The 8,141-nt window shown below is 39.4% G+C and overlaps 1 long non-coding RNA gene across 1 annotated transcript; it reads right to left on the reverse strand.

The window, feature by feature from the left end:
* Positions 1–1,070: 1,070 nt before the first annotated feature.
* LOC107658151 (uncharacterized) lies at positions 1,071–4,417 on the reverse strand. Its single transcript, XR_001630754.1, has 2 exons — positions 3,389–4,417; positions 1,071–1,709 (listed from the first exon to the last, which is right to left on the reverse strand). It is a non-coding gene; the product is annotated as an uncharacterized LOC107658151 (long non-coding RNA).
* Between the last annotated feature and the right edge of the window lie 3,724 nt (positions 4,418–8,141).

An 8,141-nucleotide genomic window follows, 5' to 3' on the forward strand; every position in this document is an offset into this window, starting at 1 on the left:
GGAACACCATGAGGGTGAATAAATCATGACTGAATTTTCATTTTTGGGTGGACTATAGTACAGGACACAAATATTGGGTAAAATAATAAATTTTACTTAGACTGAACTATTTTTATGGATATCTTTGAATACTGAATGAAACATTTCACTCGTCTTGTCTGCCATTTTGGATTTTTCCCCCCACCTTTACTCACCCTTATATCATTCCAAGCCTGCACTGTCTTGTAGATATTTTAAAATGTTTTTTTCCCCCACAAAAAAACACTGAAAGTCAATGGGGTCCAATGTTGCTGTTGTAGTTGTTGTTGTTTTTTAATCTGAATGCACAATTATGATCCATGATGTTTTTGAGTAACCTTTAGGATTATTAAACATCTAATGACTTGCTCTTTTTTAGCTGTTATGTTCAGTACCTGTGCTAATTAGTAAAACTACAGAAAAACACTGTTGGTTCCTGCATTGTACCTTATTCATGTGTCTTTTCTTTTGTCCACAGGCACAGCTTAGAGTGCCCTCCCCCTTGGTTCTGATTTCTATGCTCTTCCTTTGCCTTGGGGGGCCTTGCAACAAGGGGCCTTTGCTAGCCCAGCCTGAAGAGTGATGTCCATAGCACCTGCTGGTTCTTCAAGCAACTCTTCTTCTGTCCACAAAAAACCAGGACAAGCCACTCACCCTCAGCTCTATGAAGAATTGTGGGCCGGGAACGGGGGTGGGGGGTATTGAGCCCGAGCTATCAGATTCTGTCTCTCTCTGTCTGTCTCTCTCCTCCTGTGGTTTTCCTCATTTGCTTTCTAGAGCCCTTTCATGGCCACACTTTGCATGATGTGTGAGCAGTGGGGAGCCTGGTCTAAACAGTTATAGTCTGAAAGCGTCAGTTTCTTCTCCGAGGTGTGCTAGTCCCATTCTCTCCAGTTTGTAGGTGACCACAGCGCTTTGACCCATTGCTAGGTGTTGGCAACTCTTGGCTTATAAATGGCGTTTACAAGGGAAGAAAGTGGCAGGGAATCTAAAGTAAAGGCACAAATGCTCAGGCCCATTATGGCCAGGCCAGCAATGTTAATTTTTCTTACACATCTTACATCAATTTACCATCTACCTACAGCAAAAATTGGCCAGTTAGCTTAATAACGGCATCACTGAGTGCATTTACATGGCAAACTGCTCACAAATGCAATTATCAAAAATGTTTTCTTATAAAATCCTGACAAAAAAAAATTTCTTAATGAGATCAATTTTGTTTAACTCATCAAGTTTTGGCGCCAAAATGTATGCACATTGTATAAGCATCCAGAATGCTGATTGTAATGTAAATGCAATCAATGTTATCGGGTTCAGTTATAATTACTGATTACATAATTACCTCTAAAAATGTTGAATGACTATATAATTCATTGGCACATCTATTTAAAACAGCTTGATTACATCTCATAGTGCTGTCCAACGTTCATTATACATCATCCTACCAATGAGCCTAAGAGTTGTCAGCCATCTGAAGCTTAAGGATAAAGCCACAGTGTCTCATTATCAAAAATCACACTCCACTTCCATGAGCGAGAGATCATCGTCCTTAGACCTCTTCTCCTCCCCCATGACACACGCTGCTTTACAGCAGAGATACATGACTGTTAACTGGCCAGGGCGATCTGCTTCACATGGCGGACCATCTCTCCTTTTAATGAAGTGCCAAATAGCAAATCTACTCCACAGTGCTGCCAGGAGAAGAAAAGTAAACATGTTACCTCTTATCTTGGGGGAAGCATAACATCTAAACATATGTACGCATTTTGCCATTTGTTTGAACACCCAATGTAAAGGCAACGGTAGCATGGTTTTAAGACATTAGACCAAAAAAAAAAGAGAAAGAAATTTTCTTTACAGATCTGATGATTTTCCCCTTGACTGGATTCTTTGACAGAACTCTATGCCTTTATTTCACATCATACTGGAAATGATTTCTCATTCTTTTGTTGTTATTTTTGTTATATTTCAGTTAATTTCTCAGGGTGCTGTGACACAAGCCTGTATGGTCTATATTACATGCATTTATTTAAGAAACACACATTATTTTGTATTCACACCATTTAACTTCATGCTTATGTATCCACCACTTTTTAGCTACATATCCAGACTACGTTTTTACAAGCCATTACTGTTTTCCCATTGGGAGCAGTTGCCTTTTGAGTTTGAGCCTCTTTGGCACAGGTTGCCACAGCCTGGTTATTAAACCCCATTGCTAATCGGTTTTAAATTGGAATCACTAAAATCTCTTTCAAGTCCGATAGAGCTCACAAGACAAACTGGCATAGAATGACCACACCACCTTAGCGTTCAACCGATTTATGATGTAATAATATACAAAAATGAGCAACTCTTGTCTTACATCGTCAAACCTTTCAGTAAGACACAAATTATGAGGCTGAGATGAGACTGTTAGCCACTCATAATTCCGATGCTTAATTAGACAATGCAGCAAGTTATTGCAAATTAGCATTTGAGTCCCATCCCCATTTCCTGTTAGGCGTTTCCCTGTGGTTACGAAAAGAGAGTCGTCGCGTATATCCACAAACATCACCTCACGGCAAAATCAGCTCTTCATAAGAGAGTGCCTAAAAACCTACATCAGTAAAACACCCAGCCAAGCTCACCTCGATTAAAAATGTATCGAATCTTAGGGCACTGCATACTAATAATTCCAGTCACGCCATGATTATTTTATACCCTCTCAGACAGAGATGTGGATTTTATTAACGCTTTCTCAGAATGATAGTGCTCCCGAGAGCTCTGCTTCATAGATCAGTAGGTCAGAACGCAGAGAAGATCCAAGTTTGGGCGGCTGAGTTGCAGTACACTTCATCTGAAGAGTCTGTTAGAGGTGCGGAGTAATGCCTGTATCCATACTGTTGTTCATGAATGTATCTTCACCATCCTCACCAGAGCTGAGCTGAGGGCCGTCGAGCAGTGTTTCAGTTCAGTTCAAGCCTTGAATCTTGAAAAACTAGCCCCCTTCCCACCGATGGAGATGGTTATCGTTTCATCAAACATCCAAAGACAAATATGACAAAATCCAAAGCTTGCTATAGCAGAGACCCCTATCAATCACTTGGCTTTCCTCCAACACCTCTCTGTATGGACATGCAAGGCTGCACTTTTGCAATTCCATTATGCTGCTGGAAAAGTAAATCCTGAAAACAAGTCTTTTGGCATGTAATGGTTTTCCAGTGTCTTGTGACAATTAAATTGACTTATTCTTGTCTAGCTGGTTGTCCAAAGCCTACTTTTCGATAGAGTGTGGAAAGCTGTATTTTATTTTTGTGTGTATGGCCGTATAAAAGTGTAGAAAATATAGTCTGCTCCACAATATGTCATGGACACAAAAGAGCTTTCTCACCCTCCTCTGCCGTCAAACCTGGGCCGTCGTCCCCGTCAGCACATCAGGTTAATGGAGCTTGTGGTGTCAAGAGAACAAGCATGGCCAGACTCAAAACTGAAATGGCAAACACACACATTACTCTTACAGAGCACAAATCACTTTCTAGAAATGTTTTTTTTTTCTCTCACATGAGAAACTCATTCTTACTCGATCACGTGTTTCTGCCCATCATAAGTCCTAAGCACTTGTACGCACGTTCCACATAATCATTCAGAAGTCTTTAGTTTAAGTACAGACCTTTGCATGGGAGAAAGGGATCCAGAAGCTGTTTGTATGTTAAAAACAGAGCTGTGATGATTGATGCGTTCCCCTCGGGTCTTAATCGACGTATAAAAGCAAAGGATACAATACAAAAAATCCTCTGTCCTTGTGATTCATTGCAAGACATTCATTAGCGGACACTGTTCTGCTTTCATATTTGACACAGAAAGAGAAAACGCCCATTTGGCCGCTTGTTTTCCATTATCTCGTCACGGTGCATGTAAAATGTGGTGACCAGATCGAGTAACTGAAATCCAATCCCAACAGTTCACCAACTGGTTGGGACGCTAAGAATGATCCGATTATTCTGTTGCTTCGAACAAGACTTCACACCCATAAAGAGCTCTAAACTTTATCCAAAACACGCATCCATACTCATGGCCTGTTTGTTCAGCACACCCATCCATTTCAATTCTCAAAATCTGTAGTCAGGCCTGGCATTTCAACAGTATTAGTGGGCCACGTGAAAAGTAGTGTAACGGCAAGGTATTATTCCTCCTCTTTATTCCTGTTGGAGGTGTGTGCTCATCAAACTCACCTAGCCAAATGTACAGTCCCTGTCTCTGTTTTGATGTTGAACTGGGCAAAAACAAATGAATAAATAAATGAATTAAACAAGTGTATCAGAAATGGTTGAAATACTGTGTACATATTTGAACTTTTGGTTTCTAATTTATAAAAGATCAGCTTTAGCTCTTGGAGTACTTATTTTATTTTTTTCCTTTCATGCGTAGCTTTGTGTTTTTATTTTCTATTTCTGTAAAGTGTGTAAATATATCTTTATGATAATAAGTAATATTAAAAATCTTATTTTAAGAAACAAGTGTGAGTTTGTCCTTTTTCTTAAAACAATGCAACAAAAATCATGTCATTCATAATTATTTTTATCATGTTGAAAAAAAGATACATTTTCTACCCCATTATAATATTAACCCACGATAAGCTAAACATTTATGATCTAGTGATCACTACAGAAATCTTGATTGGATAGTGACCCAAAAAATACAATTCTGTCATCATTTTCGTACCGTCATGCATGTGTAGGACTTTCTTCTTTGGGACACAAAAGAATAAAGCTTGAAACATGAATACATTAAAATAAAATGGTCCATTGTAGTTTTATACCACATTTATGTTCACTGTATTGACTGAAACATTCTTCAATAAAAAGAACAAATGAATGGTTTATCATAATTATGACATAAAGAGTTAAAATTATGAGACGCATGAAAAGAAGTCAAAATTATGACAGTCATAATGATGACTTAGTATCTTAATTATCTCATCATTTCAACTTTTTGTCTCATAATTACTTTTTATGACATAATTATGATTTATCAAAGCATGTTTTTTTCCATATATGGCCAAAATTAGCTTATATAAGACATGTACTCCTTTCTTTTTCTGTGGAACACACACACAAAAAGACAATTTGTCCATAAAATGAAAGTCAGTGGGGTCTAATGCTGTTTTGAACCCCAATGGCTTTCATTGTATTTGATGAAATTAATAACAGAAAATTGCCCCAGGAACATAAATTGCCATCAAACTACAAATAATTTTGTGACTACTCCATTATTTGACATAAAGCTTAAACTGAGGGAGAGAGAGAAAAATCTATATATACACCAGAAAAAAAGATCTATATGTTCTGTCTGCAGGCCATCGTTGCTGCTCTGTCCATTGGGAGCAGCTCTGGGAAGTGTCTGCTTAGCATGGTGAGCTGACATGGCCTGACAGGCAGTAGGGTACCCCACGAGGTGATCGCACCCCGATCCGGAGAGGTTATGTCATCAAACCCGGGTCAGCTGTATAATTGGACCGGGGGTCAGTGAGGTGATATGGAGCGTGACAATGAAGCTCTAGTTACAGTGCAGATCTGGCTGGGGAGGCAGTTATGTACCCCAGACTGCTCAGAAATCAGCAAGGAGTCTGCTCACTCTCACTGCAATAAAAGGTGTCACCGATTCCCATTAAAAATAACTTATGGATTGAGTTGACAACTCTGGACCCATGAAGACGTAAAGACGTTTTAGTTATCACAGGGTCTTCTAAATGATGGAGAAAAAAAAGCTAAGATGTTACAACTTTAACTTCAAGCCAAGACACAGCAGTAACATCTGGTGCAGCCCTGGCAACAAGCCTCTGGTCTCTTCTGCCACACCATAAAAGCCTTATTATTACCTGTCTGTGTGAAAGCACCACCAGCGGTAATATCGGTGGGTGTTTTCTGCTTTCCAACTCAGTCACTTCTAATTAATCAGCCACACTGATACATAGTGGATCTGACAGCACATTGTCAAATCACTGCCATTCCAAACGTCAAAACTGCAGAAAGAACAACATCACGGGCAATTTAGCACATTACAGCCTCCAAGAGCTGCCACTTGGACTCCTGCGCGGGGTCTGCGGCTGCACTGAAGTGGAAGGAAAACACAAGGGACTGCAAACAGAGCCTGGAGCCAGGTAAGGAGCAAGAACAACACAGGCCTAATGCACCTCAGCTGTGTTAACAGCAGCCATCCTGGGGAGGGGATGGATCATTGACGTGAAAAAAAATATAAAATAAAAAATGCTACACAAATGCTAAGCGTTGGGGGTGAGGGGGTTGTAGCGAGCCAGCAGGGAGCTGTGTAGGAGAGTCTGTGTCATTTTGAGAAGGTAGTCGGAGGCTTGAGTTCGGTTAATGCTCTAATCAGGGTGCCGAATTTTTGCGATTTGCTCAAAGAGCCCCCTGGGAAGGACCTACTCTGATGGACCGGTATAGGAGAAGGTGAGTGGGAGCAAAGAGAGGTGGAACACATCCTGGAGTCATTTGCCTCACCACTGAACCAAAAACCATTGCCTGGGATTAAACACACAGGGAGAGGCTTCAGCTTGACCTTATTAGTATTCATAGGTACTTGTGTTAACTTAACACAAGTGTTTATAGATTTGGATATACAGGGTAAAGTACAATATGGACCTACTGACAGCATCTAAACCTAAAAATCTTTATGAATCTTTTGCATTTATTATTTTAAATAAACACTGTTCTTTTAAACTTTCTATTCTTTAAAGAATCCTGAAAAAACTATCAGGATTCTACAAAAATATTAAGCAGCACAACTGTTGTCAACATCGATAATAAGAAATGTTTCTTGAGCAGCAAATTAGCGATTAATTAAAATATTTTTCTATATGATATATCTCTGCAAACAAAATAATAAATTAAATATTCAAGTAATGTTTAAACAATGACAATTTCCATTGTTTTAACAAATAGTTCAGGCTTGTGAAAAGCGACGGAATCCTTTGAAACCAGAAATCACACAGAAAAGAATGAAACTGTTATAAAAACATCACATTTGGTGGCATATAAACGTGATGCCACTGAATATATTATTGAATAAATACAATAAAATCAACCTATTACTTCCATGCATTCAATATTCCAGAATACAAAAGGATTCAAAGACATTTGTACATCTCTGAAGTTGTTAATACATAAAATACTTATGTTTTACATGCTGTCAGTACATTAAAAATACATTTCAGTGTATGAAAACATGTACAGTCCAGGTGGAGGACCACTTCTGACCACCCCATCATGTCCCCTTCAATGTTTTAATAATATTTATAGTCAGTTAATTAATGGAGTTGATTGATTAACAAGTCAATTACATTTTTGGTCAATTCTACTTATCAACTCACTAATCAACTTCTTTCATGGACCTCCAGTGGTCTCCAGTTTCAAAGCATTGGTACAGAGGGAGGTTTGAGATTGTTTTGGGAGTGGGGAAGATTGGAAGCTCTACCTCAGTCTTTATGATTGCATTTCAGGCAGTAAACAAGACTCACCCCACGGGGATACTGTGACATTGTAAAATGGAGCAAGGGCTTGTGCTGGGCAGTCACTTCAGAAGCATTGTTTTTTAAAACTTTTATTGAACTATTTGCAGCTGCCTTGGCCTGCACATAAATCCATTATGGCAACATTTTAAACGTCAGCATCTGCTTGCATCCTCTTCTAAATGTTAACTAGGCCTTAATGTGATTTTACACCCAGGCATAAGTTGCACGAGGGCCCAAAGGAAACAGATTAGAAGGGAGTCACCCCAGAGAGAAGGTTATCAGTACTGTGCACCAGAGAGATTGTCAGATAGCTAACAATAAAACATCCTGATCCAGGAAAGACCATTGATGAACCCCATTGAGGGGCACCGTGGTGTGGCTCCTCTAAAAAAAATAGGAGCACACTTTACAACTTATCGTAGAACAAGTGCAAAATGATTATCTGCTAAGGAAAGTAACTATCAGTAGGTGGATGCTACATTTTGAAGGAAAACTTGGGCCCTGCAGGAGGGCTGTGGTTTGCGGCTATGCACTAAACAGGCAGACGTTAACGGCCCAGCCACCGTTTTGACAGACAGACAGCAGCACGAGTCGCTACCCTCAAGGTATTCAACTA

The sequence above is a fragment of the Sinocyclocheilus anshuiensis genome, unplaced genomic scaffold (genome assembly GCF_001515605.1).
Source record: "Sinocyclocheilus anshuiensis isolate Anshui unplaced genomic scaffold, SAMN03320099.WGS_v1.1 scaffold227, whole genome shotgun sequence".
NCBI lineage: Eukaryota > Metazoa > Chordata > Actinopteri > Cypriniformes > Cyprinidae > Sinocyclocheilus > Sinocyclocheilus anshuiensis.